Here is a 25,567-nt window from a genome sequence, read left to right on the forward strand (position 1 = left end):
GAAACTAGTTTCTTTTCCCCGGAGAGTTTCGCCAGCACTATGGCTCATGAACCTTGGAGACTAACAACTGGTATGATGTCATAAAACTGCGGGGAGTAAAACCCACTTCAGTAGATACTGTACATGAAGTGTACCTCACGTTGCAGGTGAAAAAGATGGAGATTGTAAGCACTGGAGTCAGAGGGAAATGAAATTCAAGGAGTACAGAGATTCATTAGTGTTAGCTTATGGAGTTCATATGCAACAGCAGAAGTTAACCATAGTGTACAAATTCTTGTTTGGAGCGCACATTCAACTGAGAAACAAACAATCAAACCATTATGAGTAGTATGAAGTGAGAGAGCTTCTTTTCATAATAAGTAGTATATAACTGGATAGGAAGAAAGCCTACTACTAGTCTAGCTGACTCGGTTGGAGAAACAAAGGCAGCTATGCATGCTTGCTCCTTTGTTCTCAGAAGAGAGGGAGAGATCCATGATGACCACAGGCTGGAGGTCTAAAAAGAGAAGCGAGGAGGGAAAGTGGAAGTGAGAGAAGATGAAACCTGTGATCTCCATCTTTCATCAAAGGTCAGCGCAAGACCCAAGGAACAAACTCGGTCTTCTTTAACGCCACGCAAACCCTTCTCTCAGCAAACTATGCACCTATGCAAACAGCGTTGCAGCGTTGATGGGTAACAATGCATTTGGCAGCGGGAAAGGGTCTCACTTCAGACCCCAACGAACAGAGCTGAGCTTCTTGTTGATATTATTATAACCCAGCAGTTTCACGATGGAGCCCAAGGAGCTCAAGAGAGAACTCTTGTTGTAATGCAGTAGCTGTGAGCAAGGATGTCGCTGGCCCAACTCTCGCCACGCATCCGAGCAAGTTGGTGGAAACCCTGCACGTGCGAAGCTAGCTTGAGGCTTTGTGTAAATGCGAAGGATTGTTTTTGCGCGGTGTGTGTAAGGAACGCCTGGGGCTCTGCACACGGAGACACACGGCACGCCCTGCAGGATTACCATTTATTATTGTTATTATATATTCCTTAAAAATGTTTATCGCACCCTTCCTACCATAGGAGCCAACTCCCAGGGCCCGAGGTCCCCTTGCCACCCCAATAAAATATTTGAAGGGTCCACCCCCCCCGTTTGATGGGCATTGCCATTCAAATGTTGTGAGTGTGCCACATCATGTAATCGATTATGTGGGACAGTGCTGCCCCCCCAATATTTTATTCAAGTGGGCACCCCTGCTTCCTACAAGGAGCTCAAGGTGGCACACATGATCCCCCTCACCAAAAATTGATCTTCACACCAACCCCGCGAGGTGGGCAGGACAACTCTGCGAGGTGGGCATTTGGCTCCAGCTCACCCATCCTGCATCGTGACTGATAATTGGACCCCAAGGCGTGGTGTTCTCAAGGTCCAGTACTCTAGCCACCACGCCACAAGAATGGTTCCCGGAGAGATCTTGGAGCCCAAAGGCCAAGTATGGAGTCTCAGCGGTTTAGGGCAGATTCTATTCCCCTGTAGCTGGGGTGCGAAACCCATGGAGCTCCAGATTGTGCGGGACTGCGACTCTCATCATCCCTGACCACTGGCCATACTAGCTGGGGCTGATGGGAGCTGGAGTCCAACAACTTCTAGAGACCAACAGAGAACCAGGGCGAAGGAGCTCGATTGCCTTGGCGCTTCCTGCTTGTGGGTTACCCGGAGGCATTTAGCCGGCCACTAATGAGGACTAGAAGCATGGTTGGTCGGCTGCAGCGGGATCTTGGCATGTTCTTAGACTTAAACCCCGAGGGTTCTTGACATAGGAATCAACTCCTAGGGTCCGAGGGGTCTTCGCTCCACCAATAAAATATTTGCGGGGACAAGGCCCCCCCCAAAGTTGACGGGTATTGCTATTCAAATGGTGTGCGTGCACCGCGTCATGTGATCGATTATGCGGGGCGCGCGGCTAACCTGGCCCCCCCCCCAATATTTTATTCAAGTTCGCCCTCCTGGTTCCTGAGTCAAACCTCCGCCCTGCCTCCTCTTCCCATCCTTTGACAAAAGTACCCCGAATAGTACCTGCCCCGGGGGTTGTACCTCGGGTTGTTTTTTTACTCGTCTCCGGCCACCCCCACTATCGCTGCTTGGGGCCCTGCTCTTTCCCGGTAGCCCCCCTAGCTGAACGTGACCCCTTGATTTTTCTCTCTTCCCGCACAGCTCCCCGGGAAAGGAGCCTCGGGGTTTGGAACAAAAGGCGCAGCCCAGAGCTGCCACTTCGCCAGTTGAAGTCGCGGGCGCAGAGGCGGCAGCTGCTTGCCTGCCGGGAGGCGACTGGGGAGGAGGCGGAGGAGAGCGGAGGTTGAGCAACGAGCGCAGGCAGCCTCGGCTCCCGCCCGCCCCCACCCCGGAGCGAGGAAAGAGCAGCCGAGGCTCCGGGGAGTCGACGGGCGAGGAGAAGCGTCGGAGACTCGCGCCGGTTTTACACCGCGCGCGGACTGATCCGGAGCGCGCTTGCTTGGGAAGAACGTCGAAAGGGACTTGCGGAATTGACTTCCGATGAAACGGTTTCTAGAGGGGAAATAAGTGAACCGTCTTCGAAATTAGGCAAGGCAGAGAATACTAAACTGTATTCCCATTAAACATCAAAGAAAGCACATACCGGTAGATTCTATTCTATTCTCAACCCATTAAAACCGAATAAATTTACTTTTAAGTCCTTGTCTGGGTTATTGAATGGGACATTCGCCTTTTATCTTAACCTGACCCTGACTCTCAGATTCATTATCTGAAAATGCTCCCTTATTTTAATGATTAAAAAAACCCCCAAACCCAAGAATCCGAATGAAAACCCTGCATGGCACAGGTAAACTGTTATACAGAGGGAGGCAGGGACACCGAGAGTATAACGCTGTCTCAAGACAGCAGCTAGCACGCCTATCCGCGCAGTCATATCCGTGCTTATACAGACAGCTGAAACGCAAATCTCTATTTATGTAACTGTTTGTCTAAACGGCACCCGAGGTCCAAAGCAATTTATCTTGACGGTGTCTCATTGAGCTCAATGGCATTTATTTCCACTCAATGGATGCAGGATCCCGACCACGGGGAAAGACCATTTAGAGTTAAGATGCGATGTTTGATAGCCTTCCTTTTCCCCAAGGATTCCCCCCCCCCCCTCAAGGCTCAGGAAAAGTAAGAAGGCAAGGAACGTCTGAATCTGACAAGACAGGGGTTGTAACTCGAGCAACGTTCCACCGGTAGTTGTTTGATTTTATTGTTCTATGACGGCTAAAACGGATCCATATTGTTGGGGAAATTAACAGATATGCTTAAACTGGCTGTGCTGTTCCGAAGCACACTTACTTAAAAGTGTCGTCGAAAGAAGGAAAAGGTTAAATCAAACACAGGAGAGCACAGGGGTTTCTAAGATCAGGTTTTGGTTGTAAGTTAGTAATCAAGAGACTTGGCTCTAAAGTGAATCTCAGTTCCAAGAGCAGGCGTGCCCAAGGATCCTTCATTGATCACTCGATAAGGGCAACGTCAATATAAGATTTGACTGTGTGAACAAGCTATCACAGCGCGAAAGCCGACTAGAGCGTTTCTATCTCCTAGCACCTGGCTTCCGAGCGCCTGACTTTCAGGTGGGAGTCGGTTCTCACGTGCAGCTTGCCAGTCTGCAGAAATCGAGGGATGCAAATGCACGTTTGAACAGGTTCTTAGCAATGTAGCCCCCCCTGGATTGCGGTGGAACCTGCTTTCAGATGGCTTTTCCACAGCATTTACTGGAAATTGGCGGGCGACCATCCTTTTCCGATGAGCTAGAATAATGCACAACGCCTCTCAATTCATGTTCTCAGCCTAACTTTCGCGCGCCCTCGAGGGATGCCCGCACAGTCCATGGGCATAGCCAGTGGGGTGCGGGGGGGGCAGCAGCCCCACTAAATCAAGCAAATAAGTAAAAATGCTTAAATAACTGACCAGTTGCGTCTCAGATAAGTCGGATCTGCCCCCTAACATAAAGCCTGCCCCCCTAAAATAAATTTTGGCTACGCCCATGCCACACAATTACTGTCACCTTAAACCTACTGTCGCTTTTGGAGAGTGGGCGGGCTTCTTATATCTCCTCACATGTCCATATCCTAACGTGTTTTCCACACTGTGCCCAGCTTTGTGTACAACCCATCTGACGGACTGGCTCTCTCCCCTGAGCTGAGTTAATGCTGTTCCCGTTTTACAGATAGCGGGGACTGAAGTCAAGACTCAAGACAAAGTCATTGCCCAAGGCCACACAGTAAGACAGGGGTGGAGGCGAATTTCTCCCGTCCCACTGACCCGGGGCAACACAGGGTTATTTATTTAAGCAACTTGCATTGATTAGACTGGAAATGACTTTCCGCGCTGGAAGTGGAAGCGCAGCTCACTTATTTGTTTGATTTATTATTATTATTATTATTATTATTATTATTATTATTATTATTATTAATTTGCCGCCTTTCGTCCCAGGGCGGCTTACAACAATGTAAAACGCGAACTCAAAATCAGTTAAAACAATTTACAACTTGGAGGAAGGGCGAAGACGTTGATTATCTCCTTGGTTAACTTTCCGTGGCTGTTGCCACAGGCGCTCGCTGGTCCCTCCTCTCCTACTCGTCTGATATTCCCTACCCTTCAGCTTTGTAGAACAGAGTTTCTCGAAATCGCCGAGCCTTTTCCAAAACCTCTCGCCAGGGCAGGTAGGGGAGCCCCACTTCTCCAGAAAGTGCGGGTACCCGCCGGGCTGACATCTCCACTTTTGATTCTCCGGCAGACCAGTCTCCTTACTCCTACATCCATCCCCCGGCAGATTTGTGGTGGGAGCGATGATGAATGACGCCCGGTGGAAAGAGCTTCTCCTGCGTGTGCATAAGGAGTCCGATAACAATGCCGTCGCTGCTGCTGTTTTGTTGCTAATAAGGACAGCAAAAATAATGATGAACCGCAGGAGCAGCACCACTTGCTTACAGGGCAAAGTGGCTTGAGGATCGTGGCTATTGTGCCTGCTGATAAAATAACTATGACTAAAGGATATAGGAAATCTGATAAATAAAATAAACACCATCACACACACACACACACACAAAAAAACCACAATTCGCTTATAAATAATAACATCCACTGGGGGTGTTGTTGTTTTTTAGGTATTAGCCATGGTCCCCACGCCCTTTCCTAAGCCTATTATGTACGGTGTTAATTAGGGTGGGGGAAAAGGCTTTAACTAACAAATGGACACACTCGGAGTTTTGCTGAGAGGTTCCTTCCTTCCTTCCTCCCCTTGCTTTGTAGTGATGTTGTTCGGGTCGATTCCGAGTTGGGTGACATTCCCTACTAATTATCGCCACCCTCACCGTACAACCCCCCCCCCACGCACCCAAGGCACCTCTTTTGTAACAATACTAGTTAGCTTAATTCAGAAGTATTTCTGAACTCAGTGGGCCAGCAATGGAAATAAATAAATAAATAAATAAATAAATAAATAAATAAATAAATAAATAAATAAATATTTGCTCTCATTGAAGTGCTGTCACTTCCGTTTCCGGAACCAGTCTTTCCTTCCAAACGGTTGGTGCTTTTTATTTCAAACATTTTCATCTTCATTTGGCGGAGTGGTGTGAGTCTCTAAGCAATGGAGATTCCTTCTCCTTCTCTCTCTTCTTATGCCTTGCCCACCCCGCCCTCGCACAGTTTTCACAGCAAAACCTTCTCCCTCTTGCCAAGGGACTGGTACGAGCTTGACAAGTCCGGATTGCCCAACCCAATGCAGACTCCAGGCAGGCGCCTGTCGAGAGAGGGCGACCGTGGGGCCTGGCTTGATACGCATCAGTTTCCGTTCAATTTTCCGCACTCTTCTTCCTCCCGAAGAATTCACAGTGTTCCCAAACGGCACAGTACGAACGACGGTGGAGAGTGTGTCCGAAATGCAGCTATCACGGGTAGATAGCTGCAGATGCGGGGGCAGACGGCTGGTGGAATGAACCATTGAAGCTGAGGGAGGGACAGACGAGGCACTTAAAATTTCTGAGCTAAGAAGGCTTGGATATTTAATTTAGCACAAGGTGGGTCTTGATCCCTCTGCAAAGCAAACGCCACAGGATAAACCCAGTTCAGCACTTTTGAGGATCGCGCTGACCCCCTATATCTCCAGGCTCTGGAGTTCATCAGAGAAACTGCAACTTACCTGAGAGTAAGCCCTATTGAGCAAATGTGCGTGTGGCGGGGAAGACATCCTTCTGTGTAAACACGCAGAGAAGTTTGTCTCAAAAGCAACAAGGCACGTGTGCAATGCATTCAGAACTTCTTTGGCAGCAAGTCCCACTGAAACCAGCAATCCTTGCTTCCGAGTAAACGTGCCTGGGATCCGGCTAGGAACAGAAGCTGCTGTTTTATAAGCAATAGTCCATACAGGCTAACTGGACCGTTGTAGTCTAAAAGAGCTGGAGGGCACCAGGTTGGCGAAGGCTGCTCTTCAGGGTCTCATCATCCAAAGCTTGCGCTCTGCTACTAAGAGCTACGCCCCCTCAAATGCACAGATGCCATCCTTTTGTACCTTCATTGCACACCGAGACAGTGTGGCATAATGGTTAGAGCGTTGTTGGACTACGACCTCGGGGAGCAGGGTTCGAATCCCCACTCAGCCATGAAGCTCACTGGCCGACCTTGCACCAGTCACCATCTCTTAGCTTGATCTACCTCACAGGGTTGTCGTGAGGATGAAATTGAGAGGACAATGGAGAGGTATAGAAATTATACAAACAAACAATGCCGCCTAGAAACGACGAGGTGACGCGGTACAGAAATGCTTGAAACAAGCAAACAAACAAACAAACAAACAAATGCATGGAAATAAATAAATTCACAAATCCTCTGCGCACTTATTTAGAAGTAAACCTAGCCGAAGTCCTTAGAATAATAGAACTGAGTTGGAAGGGACCACGAGGGCCATCTAGTCCAACCCCCTGCAATGCAGGAATCTTTCGCCCAATGTGGGGCTCGAACCATGGGCGTAGCCAATCAAGTAAATAATGAAAAATACTTAACTAATTGAGGTTCTGCCCCCACCCCAACATAAAGCCCACCGCCCTAACATAAATCCTGACTACGCCCAAGGCTCGAACCTGTGACCCTGAGATGCTCCACCGACTGAGCACGAACAGGACTTTCTCTCTGTGTATCTTTCTTTCTTTCTGTGTAGGCTATGTAAGGAGACATGCGCTCTTGCAAGTCATCCCGGGTGGCTCTCGTGCCACCCCGGAGCGGGGAAGAGGAAGATTTGCACGCTGAGAGCCAAGACCCGCCCGCTCTTGGCAAACTTCCTACTAGAGAGAAGGAGAGAAGCGCTGGATCGGATCCGCTCAGCAGCGGCTCAGAGCGCGCCGCAGCGTCGTCCCCTTGAACTGGGCCGTGCGCCCATGGAGAGAGAGCGTGGAACCCACTTGACCTACACAAGCGCGCACTGAAGTCCCCAAGCGGAAGCTGCTGGGGCTCTTTAACCCCTGCCTGCCAGTCACAACCTTTGACCCGGAAGTCCTTGCCCCTAATTCTAGCTCCGCGAGGTCTGCCCATGGCTGTGAGGAAGGCACGCGAGTGGCCCCCTCGAGACACTTTCTTATGCTCCCTGGGACGCAGATCTGATGCTCAAATCATGCTCTGAGCTGCTCCTAGCGATGTCTGTCTGTCTGAGCCATCAACCCAGCATCGGATCTATTTTATACAATTCTACGCTAAGGATATTAATCTATCTCTTTAACCCCTCTATCTGTTCATCCTGGCAGAAACCTGGCTCTCGCCCCTCTTTTCTCCGTTCCTTCCTCCTCCCCTGCCTCGCACGTCGTCCTGTGCAGAGAAACGAAACGAAGGAATTAAGCAAAGGTCATTTCACAGGAACTCTTCAACCAAATCAGGCTGGGGAAAATATTTATATGTAAATAGGTGTTCCAGTAAAAAGAAGCGTCGCTGCTGCCTTCCTAGCGAAGGGGCGAGCCGCCCTTCGGGGCTCTTCTTCAGGCAGGAGGATCCTTGCCAGTTATCAGCCACTTACTTCTCCCACCTGAGCATATTTCAGTTTTCCAACCTTTCTCTTGCGTGCGCCTATTTCTCTCTCTCTCGCGCGCGGTTTGTCTTTTCGGGAGGTAGCTTTGGGATCCCAGAATGAGCGAGACCAGCCCTCATGACCCGAAAAGAGAGCAGTCGAGTACGAGGAGGGGGTGGGGGTGGGGGTAGGAGTCTCACAGCGACCACTGTATAACTACAGCGCCAAGTGACTTATTTGCACGTGGAAATGCGCCAACGCGGATCTAACGCCTGCGAGCTTTCACACCGTCTCCCAGAGAAGATGACGCAGAGAAAGGACGCGTTTCATACACGCAGTCTTGCCTCATCCAGTGCTGAGCAACCTGAAGTGATCAGAAATCCGTTAATGGACGTGCACGTGTGAAACCACTCTTAACCGAGCACTTTGTCAACCCTCGTCCTAAAGCTGTCTCTTTTTTGTAACCGAGGGACTTTCAGGGGAGTGAGATTCTACCTTGGCACATAATCCTTTAATGTTCCTTCCTCATAATTACAGCCCGGTTCTGTTGCAAGGTCGCTGGGAAGAAAGCACGACTACAGATTTCAGGGCCATCTGTTCCCTAGAAGTATGCATGGGGGTGTGCGCCGTCTAAATGTTCCGCTCTACACCCAAAACTCATTGCTTCTTGTTGCTCCAGGTCTTAATATAGACGGTTGCTTCCATTCTTCTTTGATAGAAATGATGACGATAGATCATAACCTAGTCCTTTATGGATACAATTCACGGCGGGCTGTTCTCCTGAAGTCTCCACGAAACGAAGCGTCTCTCCTCCACCCACTCTATGAATCCAGATCCAAATTCAATCCTTTGTTGCCAAAGCAAGAGTGGCTCAGTTTACACCCCCTTTAACTTGGATAGATATAGGATCAGCGGAGCGTTTGGGGGTTTGACTAATGTGCCACAGCCACACTCCAGGAAATGATGAATCTGGCCGAGTTTTAAAAAGCCAATCTCGGGACTCCCCAAGCAGGAAGTCAGTTTGCATTTACCCAGAAGTTGAGACATTCCAGATCTATTAAAGCCCTTCAGCAGGTTACATAGTCATTTCATCCTTTTGTTTATATTAGGATATTGCATTACCCTCTAATTGGCATCTGCACCTTTCTCTCTCCAAACAGGGAAAGGCAAATATTGGATCTGGTCAAAGTTGCACCACTTCTCGGTTTATCCACGGTGGTCCATGAAAACCTATTCCACGTGTTTTTGCTGCCATCTACTGGTCAAAAAAACAAGGAGAGTTCGACGTTCCTGAAACTTTCCCCTAATGTGGGTCCCACCGTTGCATGAAGTTTGGGAGTGATTAACCTAAGGAATGGGTGAAGAGACGAAATGAGAAGATCCGCACCAGATATTTAAAGCACCTTCAACATAGGTTTACAGAACACAACTTCCCCAAAGATTATTTGGAATACTAGTCTTTCTTCCCCACACAGAACTACAGTTCCTAGGGCTTTTAACAACTGCAAGCATAAACAAAGAAAATGAATTCTGATGCCCTGATTGACAGAGCACAAAACAACAGGGGAACCAATATTCCCCATAATCTTTGTTCAAAACCTGAAAAAAATGTCAAAATCATTAATTAGAATTCTGCTTTCAATAAACTTAAACGAGTTAAATAATTAGAGATGGCCCTAGCATGCTGCATAAAGAACCACGAATATAGGTTTTCAGCTATATTTTATTTATTTGCATAACTACATTGTCTTGGTAGGATCGTTGAAATAATAAAAATAAAAGCTTTTTTTTAAAAAGCAGGCATCTAGAACAGTACACCGAAGGTGTCTGCCTAATATTAATAAACTTCTATGATTCTCTTTTGAATAGAACCCTAGAGCTGGAAGGGATCTAGTTCAATCCCTTGGTTGATGCAGGAAATCTACTACTACACCAGGCTTGGTAAGTGGCCATTCAGCCTCTGCTTCGTAAGTGTTGGATGTGTTGAGATACAACTCAGCTTGTATTATTCTGAGGGGTTGGCATGGGGTTAAAGCAGTAGGGAACCTCCAATATTCATATTCATAAATTCACATTCATATTCATAAACTGTCTCTCTGTCCTTTGGTTTCTGTGTTGGCCTTCCTCAGAAGTTAGACTGATATGCTTAGATTGTGGTTCTCTCTCTCTCTTCCTCTTTCTCCTTTGGACCCTCAGGGTGAGAGGTCATTCTTTTGGGATCTATCTCTGCTGAGATAAAGCAGCAAGTCCCTTGAATTGCCAGCTTATTAGCTAGACCAGGAACTCTTTTCTACCCAAGTATGCATTTCCAATAATAAAAGCAAGTTTCCATATTTTCCAGTTAAGTCTTGGAGTGGTTGCTTGCAAATGAAGTCATGTTCCTCCAAGGTATCTCAGTGCAGAAGTTCAAGCTTCCATTGATTCATATCACCTCAATATGTTATCAATAAGAACATAGGAAGAATCTCCTGGTTCAGGAGAAGGAGTCATCTAGACCCTGTTCTTACTATGGCTAACCAGAAGCCCATGGGATGCCCAAAAGAACAGCATTCCCCAGCACCTGGCAGCCAGAGGCATATTGCCTCTGGAGGTGGAGGCAGAACATAGCCAACATGTCTAATAGCCATTGACAGCCTTATTCTTCAAAACCTCTAATGAATGAGGGTCCACCACATGGCTGTGTCAATGGATGCTGGTTCATATGGGTGTATGGGGCACCACTCCACCTGTCTCTATCTGCTGTCAGCCAGCTCCCACCTGCCTGCCTGCCTTCTTACTTACAAATCTAGCGAGTTATACTGGCTGTCATTTTCTTCCTCCTTAGGCTCCTTGTAGAACTCAGCAGGGAGGAAGATGGGGCAAAAACTAGACTTTGTTGGCTCTGTTCCCGCCTACTGTTGGTCTCCTGCCTTGTGCTTTACCAGTTCCAAAGGATACCCACCATCCAGGGCCATCTTAAGCATATCTGGCGCCCTGGTGTGAAGATCCCTCCGGTGCCCCCCCGCCCCATTTCCCAGTGCAGCTGTCTGACGGGCACAGCAGTGTGGCGCCCCCCTGGCGGCCCGGTGCCCTGGCACCTTGCGCCACCCAGCCTTGCCTTAGAGCCGGCCCTGCCACCATCACTGGGCTTTGTAATGTCATTAAAAGAGACGAATAAGACAACAGTAAATTCTGAGTCCACCTGTTCCACTGCCAAACAGCTCTTATTGATAGGACACTGTTCCTAACATTCAGTCTTGATCCCCTTTCTTGAAATATCTTCTAATTGTATGAGGTCCAATTCCCTCAAGCAATAGAAGAAGTGTGCATGCACACGAAAGCTCACACCAATGACAAACTTAGTTGGTCTCTAAGGTGCTAAGGAATTAAGATTGCCGGAAGAAATATCAACAACCTCAGATATGCAGATGACACAACCTTGATGGCAGAAAGTGAGGAGGAATTAAAGAACCTTTTAATGAGGGTGAAAGAGGAGAGCGCAAAATATGGTCTGAAGCTCAACATCAAAAAAACCAAGATCATGGCCACTGGTCCCATCACCTCCTGGCAAATAGAAGGGGAAGAAATGGAGGCAGTGAGAGATTTTACTTTCTTGGGCTCCTTAATCACTGCAGATGGTGACAGCAGTCACGAAATTAAAAGACGCCTGCTTCTTGGGAGAAAAGCAATGACAAACCTAGACAGCATCTTAAAAAGCAGAGACATCACCTTGCCGACAAAGGTCCGTATAGTTAAAGCTATGGTTTTCCCAGTAGTGATGTATGGAAGTGAGAGCTGGACCATAAAGAAGGCTGATCGCCGAAGAATTGATGCTTTTGAATTATGGTGCTGGAGGAGACTCTTGAGAGTCCCATGGACTGCTAGAAGATCAAACCTATCAATTCTTAAGGAAATCAGCCCTGAGTGCTCCCTGGAAGGACAGATCGTGAAGCTGAGGCTCCAATACTTTGGCCACCTCATGAGAAGAGAAGAATCCTTGGAAAAGACTCTGATGTTGGGAAAGATTGAGGGCACTAGGAGAAGGGGACGACAGAGGACGAGATGGTTGGACAGTGTTCTCGAAGCTACGAACATGAGTTTGACCAAACTACGGGAGGCAGTGCAAGACAGGAGTGCCTGGCGTGCTCTGGTCCATGGGGTCACAAAGAGTCGGACACGACTAAACGACTAAACAACAACAAGGTGCTACTGGAAGGAATTTTTTTATTTTGTTTCGACTACGGCAGATCAACATGGATACCTACCGGTACCTGTAACTAAAAAATTCTCTATCACCCATGAGATGGCCCTTCAAATATTTGAAGATACTTATCTTTATCATCTCTTCTTTAGGGTAAACATACTCAAAGACTATTCCTGTAAGCACTTGGTCTTCAGGCCTCTCAGCATCATTACTGTCTTCTTTGAACATATTCCATTTTGCCAAACCTTCTTAAAGTGTGGTGCCCAGAACTGGACACTATGCTCCAGGTTGGGTTGTTGAGGAGGAATGTTGGGTGATGGCTGTGTAGCAAAGTTGGACCAACAGAACAAAATGGGTTGTATATCTACACAGGATGGGGATAGGAAACTGACAGTCTCTGGAGATCAGTTCTCTCCCCCTCCCCCTCCCATGGTCTTCCTGTCCATTTCCTTGCTGTTGAAAGGGAAAGAGGTGCATTTCAGCCTTCCCTCCTAGAGACTCAACCCAGAGCTTTTTAGTCCTCTTCTCTCCAATGTGAATAAGGTTTTGGAAGAAGTTACACACACACACACACACACACACACACACACACACACACAAATCTGCAATGTGATGGTAAGTTAGTACCAGTCATCTTGCCATCTAATCACAGGGGAGATTTTGGGCAGGAGAGAGCACCCCCTAAAAAAACATTTGCTCCCTCAAGGCCCTTGACTATCACAACTTGACTTTGCTTTATCTTTTCCAGATGTAGCTCTCTTTATCTCAGCTTACTTCTGTCCTCTGCAACACAGGAGCCAACTTCAAGGGGACGAGGTCCCTTTGGCCCCCGAAATTGATAGACATTGTCATTCAAATGGTGTGCATGAGCTGCATCTTGTGATTGATGATGCAGGATGGGGCTTACCTGGGCCCCATTAATATTTTCTTTAAGTTGGCATCCCAGTGGTGTCCCCAATAGGCACAATTCACACATAAACACAAGATGACTTGGTGTCTCAACCCTGGATTATAATATGATTAGTTGGTGGTAGAATGTGGGGACTGATTATTTGGGAAAGTATTGTAGGGTAGCGATACGCTATATGTGATTGTTGCACAGAATCGTGCACATGAAGCACTATATGAAGTGCTATATAAATCAGGGTGAAAGAACTTGTGGCCCTCCAGATGTTATTGGGCTACAACTCCCTGCATCCCCTCCAAAGATGTAGCACCACCACTAAAAAGGCCGTGTCCCAAGTGCCCACTAACCAAATATCTCTTACTGACAGGTCCGAGAGCAGGGCCTCCAACACTGATGATGAGATAGAGAAATTCCCGTTTTTGGTGTTCAATCTATAATGGTTCATTCATACACATGTAAATCTTCCTTTGGTGTTAGAGTTATCAGCTGATGGGTGTACCTGTGTGGACCAGCTCTTGGACTGGTGCTGATGCGAGAAACTCAGATGGTGCAGATGAATCCTCCAAGGTTCCTTGTTGGCATTTGTACAAGACCAACAATGATCCTACAATGTGGCTGCAGCGCCAGAGTGTGGCTGGACCTCAGTGAAACGAGGCAGCCTGATCAGGCTGTAGGTCCTGCATATAAAGCTGTGCAGAATTAACCGTGTAAGGGTAGCACACCTTAGTTATTACAGACCTCCGGACTCCCTGGCTTTCATTGTTTGGATCCTGGCATCAGGCATCTTTGGGCTCTAGCCAAGCCCAACTGCAAAAAACAAAGGGCGAGGGATCGAAGGGAAATGAACTTCTCTCGCTGGCAAATCAATGGAATTTATTTGGTGCTTTAGACATGCTACTTTAGGAACATGATATGTGGGAGTCTGCTGGGACACATGACCATTCTGAGTGCATCCTGATTGCCATTTCTGCTTGCACTTGCCAAATGCACTAATCCATTATGAGCCACTACGAATATGTGCTACAGGGGATTCTCCTCACACCCCCCCATGTGCTTTTAACTTATTTCCCGTCCCTCTCAGGATAAACAGATAGCCGGCTGATCTATAATATCAGTGGGTAAATGCCTTTCCCCCTTTCTTACAAATGTTTTTGGTGGAGATGAGTCCATAGAAATGCCAGCTTGGATGCCAGCCTTCTAGAAAGCACACAGGATTCCTGAAGGCTACAGTCTCTAAGAGGACACTTCAACCCAGAATGCAGCTGCCAACCCAATCTCTGCACCAGAAGTGTCTTCTTGAGGTTGTAGCCGGAGATAGTATGACAGCTCCAGCAGGAGCCAGGTGAGACGATTATGCGCCTTTCTTAACAATTTAACATCTGGCCAAGGCAGAAGGACACTGTAGTCAAGGGAGTTCGGAGTCAGCTCTCTTTTAGTATTTATGAATCAAATGTAAAGAGGTTGACCGGCGTGGTTGAACTGTGGCACCTACAAAGGCTCAGAAGGGAAATGCCCACTCTTAAAGCTGCCTTTCTGCCCCTCCAGGTTACACTTTGAAATAGCCTTCCCCAACCTGGTTCTCTCCAAATGTTGCTGATACGACTCCTATAATCCCCGAGCTTTGTTGATGGACTCTAACTCCCATTGCCCAGCTCCCTCCCACTGGGTAGCTCAGTGGCAAAGCTACTGCTTTGCATGCAGAAGTCCCAGGTTCAATCCCTGGCACCTCCAGGTAGAGATAACCCTGTCTGGAACCCTGTATAGCAGCTGCCAGCCAGTGTAGACCACACTGGGTTCAATGGACCAATGATCTGACTCGGTATGAAAGGGCCAAGCCACAGGAACCCAATTAAAGTGACATAGGTATAAAGTTATACACAAGATGCTAGCCAAGGCCCTTGAGGAATTACAAGCATAGACCACTGTCAGGGGGGTTGTTGCGACTACTCTAGAGTAACGATGCTCCGCATTCTTGTCTTTAGACAGTTTTATTTAGTGCAGTCTATTTACAGTGAAACTGGTGTGTAGAACATGTCTACTCAGTCCGATGCAGAATCCGGCAATGGACCGCCCCTAGATTTCTTCCAACATAAGAGTCTCGGGACGGCAAATCTCCTTCCCCTCCTTCTCCTGCGTAATTCCGGAACCGGGGAAAAAAAGGGTCTACGCTCCATGTTTTCCTTCTCCCCCCTTTCCCCCCCTCTCTTCCTCCCTCACGTGTAGCAGGGGCTCTCTCGTGTTGCCAGAGCCCTGGACCTCTCTTCCCCCTTCCTCACTGGGCTCCTCCCCATCCTCACTAGCATTGCTGCTGGGGAGGAGCTGCTCCTGATGAGGGGAGGAGGATCCCTATATTCTCTTGCCCTTACAACCACTATGTAAATTGCAGCAGAATTCTCCAACGAACATTGCAGATGTAGCTAGTGTGGCATAATTGTTTGAATGTTGACCTGGGAAACCAGGGCTTGAATCCCGACTCAGCCATGAAGCTCACTGGGCAACCTTGGGCCATCACTCACTCTCAGCCTAACTAACCTATCTCAAAGGGTTACGAAGATAAAATAGGGAGGAGGAAGAATCATGAACGCCATCGTCAGATGCTTGGAGGAAATTTAGGAGAGGAATGTAACAAATAAATAAACTTCCATCAGTGTCTGCTAGCTAGCACTGCCATGCTGGCTGGGGCTGTTAGGATTTGCAGGCCAAAGCACCAGGATGTGGGAGGCTGACCTGTTGCCTCATATGTTCCTTATGATTGTCCAAAAATCCCATCACACAGGAAGAAGGCACTGGGCCGGTTGGCTGATAACCATGGGCACTCCAGCATGTCACACGGGTGTGTACACATGTATACGGTATTTGACTCCTATTCTGCCCGCTCCCACTAGAACAGAGGAAGGATTGTGGAGATTAAGCAGACATGTTTCTGAATTGGCATAGAATCATAGAATCTTAGAGTGGGAAGGGACCCCAAGGGACATCTAGTCCAACCCCCTTCAATGCAAGAATCTCGGAGAGCCCCACCTGGAAGACACCGATAGGATGCAGCCCCTTTCATGTGGCATTCCCCCCCCAGCTGATTTTGTGACATTTTCTCTCTGTTTTTAAAAGCTCCCCAGTGTTTCCAAAGCACTCACCTGCCTAACTTTGCCCCCACCTCTTGGTATTTCATACTCTCAGTCACTTGAGGAAGGAATGCATCAAGGAAATGATATAAGGTAGAAGCAATTTTACTTGGGATCAAATTGCCTCTGGTTTAAAGCGGGTGATTCCAACTAGGGAGACAGATTCTGAATGGCTGCCAGTCTTTGCATCTCCGTATACATTTGTGGGGAGTGTTTCAAGCCTTTCTTCCCCTTTGAAATATGTAAACCAGACATTATACCGCCTTTTCTGGCTTCCTCATTGGAGATAATGTATTCCTACTGAATCAAAATAACATGTAAGACATCATTTATCACAGAAATGGCACATGGGTGCCAGGCAAAAAACAGATTGCTTTGAACAATCTGGACGACGCAGGGTCTTTTTCTGTTGTTGTTTAAGTTTCCAGACGCTCCTTTTTCAGAATAAGAACCCCATAAATATTTAGCATGGAGGTTTTTATGTGGCCTATTCAGGCTTATCTCACTGCTTCCTCTCTATTGAGCTTGGATATTCAACATTAATTTTTTTCTCTGCAGCATTTTCCATTAAAAAAATAAATGCAAACTCGCCCCCACAATCACCCTCTCAAGTCCCTGAGTTAATCATTCATCCAATTTCCATTTTCATGCTTTCCTCCCCCAATCCTAAAATAAAGCTTAGCTAAGGATAGCCAGGAAAAAGAGGGGGGGAACCAAGGCGAGAATTATTCCCAGTGTTTTTAAATGCTCGTTAAAGGCTTTTGCTGTATCTCACTTCAATAAACATCATGCTCCAGTTACTACTTCAAACCATAGGGGCATTATCCTGTGCAGCACTTATCAATATTTTAACATGTGAAAGTCAAATGATGTTGAAACATTGAACTATATTTCCATCTGTGCAAGCTAAAATGGTACAAATGCATCTCGTGTAATGGAATCTCACATCCCTAGCTGCTTTCTCACAAGTGATACCCGATTCCTTGGTATTTTATGCAGCTGCCTTCATTGACTCCAAGAGGGAGCTGGGGAAGATTTGATTTTAACTTCTCCTTTAAAAAAAATAAATTAAAAAATTAAGGTCTAAAATATTTAAAAAGCTTTAATATGAATGAACAAAGGGTGAGGGGAGAGGAGTATCGGTATAGGAACTTGGCAACTTGTTAATTTTTTCGTTGTCAAAATAGCTCAAACTAGGCCCTAGATAAGAATGCACTTTACAGATGGGAATGCTGGACCATAAAGAAGGCTGATCGCCGAAGAATTGATGCTTTTGAATTATGATGCTGGAGGAGACTCTTGAGAGTTGACTGCAAGAAGATCAAACACAGTTGACTGCAAGAAGATCAAATCTATCCATTCTGAAGGAAATCAGGCCTGAGTGCTCACTGGAAGGACAGATCCTGAAGCTGAGGCTCCAATACTTTGGCCACCTCATGAGAAGAGAAGACTCCCTGGAAAAGACCCTGATGTTGGGAAGCACAAGGAGAAGGGGACGACAGAGGACGAGATGGTTGGACAGTGTTCTTGACACTACCAACATGAATTTGACCAAACTGCAGAAGGCAGTGGAAGACTAGAGTTCCTGGCGTGCTCTGGTCCATGGGGTCACGAAGAGTCAGACACGACCAAACAATAACATATGCATCTATAGAGCCAAGCATGTGCTTCCATTTTTACTAGGGAACTGCATCCAGTAGGGGGCAGTGTGTAAATGCATCGTGACAGTAGATTGGCCTGGATGCCTAATGCCTTGAAGACCCACATGACTAGATCTTAAGGCTTTTGGAACAAGGCCAATGGGTGGCCCACAACCCAGGTTTGGACCCTATAATATTTCCCCCCTGACCCTGACAAATCATACTTCAGGTGTGAGCATTGACAGCTGCTGGCAGGGCCAGATTTAGGTTTGATGAGGCCCTAAGCTTCTGAAGGTAATGGGCCCCTTGAATGTCCAGCTGTCCTTTGTCAACAACAAATTGTTGCTGTTTTTTGTGTTGAAAAATGCTATATGGTAATTTATGAAACTAACAGGTATCTAAAGCCATTTGCACATAGCAAAATCTGTATTTTATAAAAGTAATTGTTGAACAGAAATACAATTAAGAAGAAGCATATTTGGGGGGGGGGGCAAGAGAGTGGGGCCCTAAGCTCTAGCTTGTTTAGCTTATACTTAAATCCGGCACTGGCTGCTGGACCACTGAGCACTTCAGGGAGAAATGACCATGCAGTTACGCTGTTAACCACCAAATAGTCAGGTAGTGAGATCACCATCATTTATGTTCGGATTTCAAGTATTCAGAACAATGTCACCTTGTCACAGAATCATAGAATTGTAGAGTTGGAAGGGACCCCGAGGGTCATCTAGTACAGGCATCCCCAAACTACGGCCCAGGTGCTGGATATGGCCCAAAGGACTCATTTATCCGGCCCACCGCCCACTGCCACCACCCGCTCTTACCGGCGTGGTGTGGTGCGGCTGCCAACGTCCAGGTCGCAGGAGCACTGGAAATAGCTTGCACACATGTGCAAGCGTCATTTCCGGTGCACTTCCAGGTCTGAGGAGGCCGGTGCGCATGCGCACAAGCTATTTCCGGTGCTCTTGTGACCCGGAAGTGCGCCGGAAATAGCATGTGTGCATGTGTGTGGTCACGTCCTCCCGTGCGCTCACCCGCCCTCTGGCTCACCGCGTGATCGGTGCTGCAGGCACTAACCCCCTGCAATGCAGAAATCTCAGCTAAAGCATCCATGACGGATGGCCACCCAAGACTTCTGGGTCAGTGCGAATGGCAGACGGACCACGGGTTTGACAGCTCCACCAAACTTGGCTCTACAGAGGACTGGGTTGGGGGGAGCCCGAGGCGAGGCGCACCCCCAAAAACTCTCAAAAGGAAGTTTGAGGTGTTGAGGGGTCCTGCGGATCATGAACGGCAGCTTGGGACCCGGTCTCTGCCTCTGCACTGGAAGGTGCGGAGAGTGGGAGGGTGGGGGGAGCCGAGAGAAAAGCCAGCGATCTAGGCACCAGCGCAGCTCTGTAGAGCTTGAACCATCCATCAGTGCCTACCTTTCCAACCAACTTCAAGCTATTTTGAAAGGTGAGAAGGAAACCAATTGTTCATTCGGTGAAAGCGGGAGGCTAAAAAGGAAATTCACTCCCATCTCTGGGTATTTAAACTGCATGAAAAACTTTACAAGTGAAAAACTTGCAGACTAGCTTTGGAAGTTAAAAACAGCTAATGGCTGACAAGGACAAAGGATTATACAAAGCTTTTTGAATACCAATCTGGATATTTTATATTCAGGTAGGTAGCCGTGTTGGTCTGACGCAGTCGAAAAATAAATAAATAAATTTTAGTCATCTACTTACCATCCCATGCTTTTTCCTGTAGAACTAATTGCAATCGTTAACAGTCGGCAACAGGTTTACCATACCCATTGTGTCAATCACCCATCTCCTACTACCCTTCTGAGAAAAACCCCACCCCACCCTCCCACTACGTATATATAAGGGTCTGGTGACTTCAGTTTCAGTGTATCTGAAGAAGTGTGCATGCACACGAAAGCTTATACCCAGAACAAACTTAGTTGGTTTCTAAGGTGCTATTGGATATTTTATAGACCAGGCACCCCCAAACTTCGGCCCTCCAGTTGTTTTGGACTACAGTTCCCATCATCCCTGACCACTGGTCCTCTTAGCTAGGGATCATGGGAGTTGTAGGCCAAAACATCTGGAGGGCCACAGTTTGGGAATGCCTGTTATAGACCTTTTAAAACAAGGTATGGTGGTTTTCAGGGCAACCTTGAGAGTGAGGTTGATGACTGTGTGTGCTACCAATGCTGACTGGTTATCAAGAGTTGAGGTTGTGTAGTACCATGCTTGTTACAATTATTTGGTTGGAAGTGAGTGGTTGGAGGTAGTTTTATACTCCTCAGAGTACGAGCCTGCTCTGATATAAAACTGATCACCCCTTAGGTGAGAGATGGGAGAGGAATGTTAGATGTCGGCACAGGATCTACAGGTAATAGACCTTGGGTGATGGCAACTCTGGTTCAAGATCTCCCTCAGTTCCTTGCTCATGGATCTGATCTCACTTGAATGACCCATGTAATATACATTAATTTGAAAAATGTAGTCTGCTGGAACCAGAAGGACACAGTTGACATAATGGCTTCCTAAAGACCAAAACTCATTGAACATCAGGACCTCCTCCTGCTCATTTCAAGTTAAATGCAAATTGATGAGAAGACATCCAACGAATCTGTGGTTGAATAGCTCAGACATTTCATTATTCGTTTTGCAAAAAAATCATGTTGGAGGTCTTGCTGAATTTCTCCAGCTTCTTTTACACAAGAAAGTAAGACAAGCCTGCTAAATCAGGGTGATGGCCCACCTAATCCTGCTCTCGCAGTGGCCAACCAGATGCCAGTGGGAAATGTGTAAGGTACACAACAACACTTTGCCCAGGGACAGGGCTGTCTTAAGCATAAGTGGCACCCCCCCTGGTTGCCCAGCACCAGGTGCGCAGGAGGGCAGAGCCGGCCAGCCGTCTCAGCATTTCGCTGGCTCGGTCGCCCCCAAACTCGTGGCGCAGAGCCGCCCTCAGCAGAGGAACCCGCCACGGCGCTCCGACCGATGGGCAGGCTCTTCCCCGGACTCAACTCTTGGGCCCCGGACTCTTGGCCTGGCGCCCCTGAGAGCCTGGTGCCCGGGTGTCCCGCATCCCTAGCACCTATGGGTAAGATGGCCCTGTCCAGGAACAGTGAGGGCCACCGCCTTCTGGTAAGTTTGAGAGAGACCCTCATCAGAAACCCTGCAGAGCTACTGCTATGTGGACCAATGGCCTGGCCCAATATTAGGTAGGTCCCTATGTTCCCTCAACACTATTTTCTTGCTCAAGGGATTGAAGAGAACTCTGCAATCAAAAATTCCCCTTCTTGTGGAGCTATTTATAGAACGCATTTCAAGTTTCTTAGCAGTGTCAGCATAGAATCAGCAATGTGCCACTTTTGGAAAGAAGGTTAAACTAAGCCATTTGGGGGTCACATGACCAGAAGCACTGCTTTGCATTGCATCAGACAAAGTGATATTGGCACGGTGGTTTTTGTTACCATGAGCTGGCCAACTCCTTCTTATTTCTATACGGCGAACATTTCTTTAGGGAAAAAAGCAATCATTTTAGAAGACATGTCACAAGGTCTTTACTGAGATTTAAAATAAAGTGAAGTAAAGGGTGAGGGAGGAACAAAGAGGGCAAGGGAAATGACAGGAGCATTTTAATTTGCAAAATGTACAAATGCAAAATAATTAAAATTTAAAAGGGCTCAAACCAGTCTTGCTTCAGCCACAGATTTGCTGCCTGCCCTGCCTCCTACACTGGCAGAGGAGAAGCAGCAGCTGCACTGGTTTCTGGTGAGATTTCACAAGATCTCACAGAGCACATGAGATCTCATGAGATTTTGGCAAGATCTCACAAGACCTCGCTGGAAGCCACCACCACCATACAACTCAGGTAAGAGAGGTGTTGATGGCATGACGATTAGTATTTGAGTCAAACCAGGCCACAGCTTTATTGACAACAGATGTAAGAGGTCTGGCATGGCCACTGGGAAAGACCAACCACTTATGGCTCGTCTGACGGAAGGACCTAATTTGGGGCATCTGCCTTGCATCCCTAACAGGGTACCCCTTTTTCGGAGGGGCAGGCAGTTTGAAGATGCTACCAATAGGGTTTGCTACAGCTGTGCAGTGAGGAAGAATTCTAGAAGACTCATCCAGCAGGATTCCTGAAAGAATCTTGGGAGTTGTAGTTTTTAAGGGTGCTGGGAACTGTAGCTCTGTGAGGGGTAAACTGCAGTTCCCAGGATTCTTGGCGGGGGGAGTAATATGCTTTAATGGCCTAAAATTGTATTAATGTGGTCGACGATGTGCAATGTTACATTACCCATGTGTGGGATTTTCTCATCTGGGGCCCGAAGTGGTAATTTTATAGATCCTTATGCCAGACAGAAATATAAAAAGTAAACAACAGCTATATAGGAAAGAAGGGCTTCATTTTAAATGAACTGCTCTGGAGTTTTCAATTCACAAGGAAGTAATCTTTTTTTTAAAAAAGAAAAAAGAAAAAGAAAACCCTGCAAATTTTGTGGGATGCAAAGGGTTAAGTGCAGTCAAGTCACAACAATCCCTAGAGAGTCCACTTGGAGGACTGTGGAGGAACACATGACCAGCTTGGTTTCCTGTTCCTCCACATGCAAATGAGTTGGGGAAGCGGCAGATAAATTCACTAGCGAGAAGCCATTTCCCTCTCTTGAACCAGACCTCTTGGACTACACACATCTAAGAAGCAATGTCTTAGTGAGTCTCCCTCTAGGCTTCCAACCCAGAGAGAGATGAGATGGAGTTTCACTTCCTATAAGTGAACTTCACAATGTATATATTACTTTTTACCTACGGTAAGCAAGTCTACCTCTTGAGTGTGCTGTACCTCGAGATGCTTGTAAGTAAACATCTTTTATACTTTTAAGAGCATTTTGTCATGTCTTTTCTTTTAAGAGGGATAAAGGGGAAAATACCAGGAAAATGCACTTTATTTTACAGGCTTAAATCAAGCCTGCGCAAACGCTTTTCTGCTGTGTATTTTGCAAAAGGGGAATGTTTTTACTCTGCTAAAGTTTGGTGCTTGCTAGCGCAAGTGGGGATAGGATATATTAAACGATATCTCCTCATCCACATTCCTGAACATTCCCACAAATTTATTCTGTTTGATAAAATATGGGGGGCATGCAACAGTATTACTAAAAGCCTTTCTGCAGCCGGGCACTGGCTCACTATCACTAAAGCATTTCCGTAAAAGCTTTGCCCCAGTTTCTCAGAGCCTATGCGTGTCTGCTGGAAGCACATGCCACACACTTCTCCTGACAAAAGCATCTGTGCCAATATGCACAACCTTGTTATGCAGCAAGGGTCTCTCAGGCCTGGGTGCCAGGCGACATGCCTTTTAGTAACATGAGACGAGAGCCAACCTGCAACCTGGCTTTTCAGCTGTGGAGCTTCACACCAGAGCTGGACAAGCCTGCATGCAGAGATCAGACCGTCCAAGTGTCCCTATTTTCCAGGCACATCCCTGATTTAGAGAAGCCGTCCTGGTTTCTGTTTTGATCCTGGAATGTCCCGCTTTTCCTTAGGATGCCCCTATTTTCATTGGAGAAATGTTGGAGGGTATGGAGTTATCAAACCCCCCAAGCTGTCTGAAGGCAATCCTGTTTGGGAAACCGTTGTTTCTTTTTTTAAAAAAAAGTTTAATGTTTTATTTTGTTTTTATATGTGTTGGAAGCTGCCCAGAGTGGCTGGGGCAACCCACTAAGATGTGTGGGGTATAAATAGTAAGGGTTGGGGGTGGGAAAACCCAGAATAGATTTAGGGAAAAGCAGTGGGGGGGGGAGTGTTTTGCCAATTAACCCTGCAGGTTCTTTAAAGGAACTTTGGTAGTCAATATGTGAGTGGAAATATTGCCGAAGAATTGATGCTTTTGAATTATGGTGCTGGAGGAGACTCTTGAGAGTCCCATGGACTGCAAGAAGATCAAACCTATCCATTCTGAAGGAAATCAGCTCTGAGTGCTCACTGGAAGGATAGATCGTGAAGCTGAGGCTCCAATACTTTGGCCACCTTATGAGAAGAGAAGAATCCTTGGAAAAGACCCTGATGTTGGGAAAGATGGAGGGCAGAAGGAGAAGGGGACGACAGAGGAGGAGATGGTTGGACAGTGTTCTCAAAGCTACGAACATGAGCCTGACCAAACAGCGGGAGGCAGTGGAAGACAGGAGTGCCTGGCGTGCTCTGGTCCATGGGGTCACGAAGAGTCAGACACGACTAAACGACTAAACGACTAAACAACAACAACAACAACAACAACAACAACAAGAAAACCTCCTCCAACAGCAACAGCAACAGCAACAACAAAAACCCTCAAATAGTCAACCTTCTTACAATGAGAAATAACACTAGAGAGAGAAACAATTCCAAAGAAACAACTCCCCCCACCAGACCTTCATCAACATACAACACCAGATCCAACCATGGGCAGCCTCAGCCGTGTTTGGTCCATCACTCTCTCCCTGCTTGACCACGTTGCCCTGCCCCATTTGTTCCTGCACCAACCAGGCAGGGCTGGATGTCTCCACAGCGGCCTCCTGTGCTGATCGTGGCTCCTAATCTGGGTAATCAAGCCCTAGCTGGGCTACTCTCAAGGGCAGGGGTGCTCCTGCGAGGATTCACAGGAAGGGTTGGCTGCGTAAGGCCAAACCTACACCTCCTTGGTTTTTCTTCCGCATTTTCCACTACAAAAAAGCAAAAATTCCTTCCAGTAGCACCTTAGGGGCCAACTAAGTTTGTCATTGGTATGAGCTTTTATTTGCGTGCACACTTCTTCAGATACAGTGGTGCCTCGCAAGACGAATGGCCTGTAAGATGATTTTTTTTGCAAGACGAGTGCGTCTTGCGATCTGATGGTGACTCGCAAGATGAATTCGTTTTGTGAAAAATTCGTCTTGCGAATCGCGGTTTCCCATAGGAATGCATTGAAATCTAATTAATGCGTTCCTATGGGCAAAAAAGGAATTTCAATGCATTCCTATGGGAAACCGCAATTTGCAAGACGATTTTTTCGCAAAACGAATTGACTCACGGAACGAATTAAATTTGTCTTGCGAGGCACCACTGTACACTGAAACAGAAGTCACCAGACGCTTATATATAGTGGGAAGGTGGGGCGGGGTATTACTCAGAAGGGTGGTGGGAATGGGTGATTGGCTGATAGGTGTGGTAAACCTCTTGATGACTGGTTTAGCACACCTATCAGCCAATAGGTTTACCACACCTATCAACCAATCACCCATTCCCACCACCCTTCCGAGTAATACCCCTCCCCACCCTCTGACTATACATAAGGGTCTGGTAACTTCTGTTTCAGAGTATCTGAATAAGTGTGCATGCACACGAAAGCTCATACCAATGACAAACTTAGTTGGTCTCTAAGATGCTACTGGAAGGAATTTTTGTATTTTGTTTCGACTACGGCAGACCAACACGGCTTCCTACCTGTAACATTTTCCACTACAGTGAGGGAATGTTCCATTGCACAAGCAGGCATCCTTGTCCTGATGGAATGACTTAGCTGGATACCACCCACAAGTCACATCCTCAAGAATCTTAACATTACTATTGGCTGTTGTTTTGCTCCAGCAATGAAAAGCTCTTTATTTAAAAGTCAGGGGCGAAGAGGTTGCTTTTTTTATATATCCCACATGCAACCA

Source organism: Zootoca vivipara, chromosome 3, assembly GCF_963506605.1.
Source record: "Zootoca vivipara chromosome 3, rZooViv1.1, whole genome shotgun sequence".
Classification (NCBI taxonomy): Eukaryota; Metazoa; Chordata; class Lepidosauria; order Squamata; family Lacertidae; genus Zootoca; species Zootoca vivipara.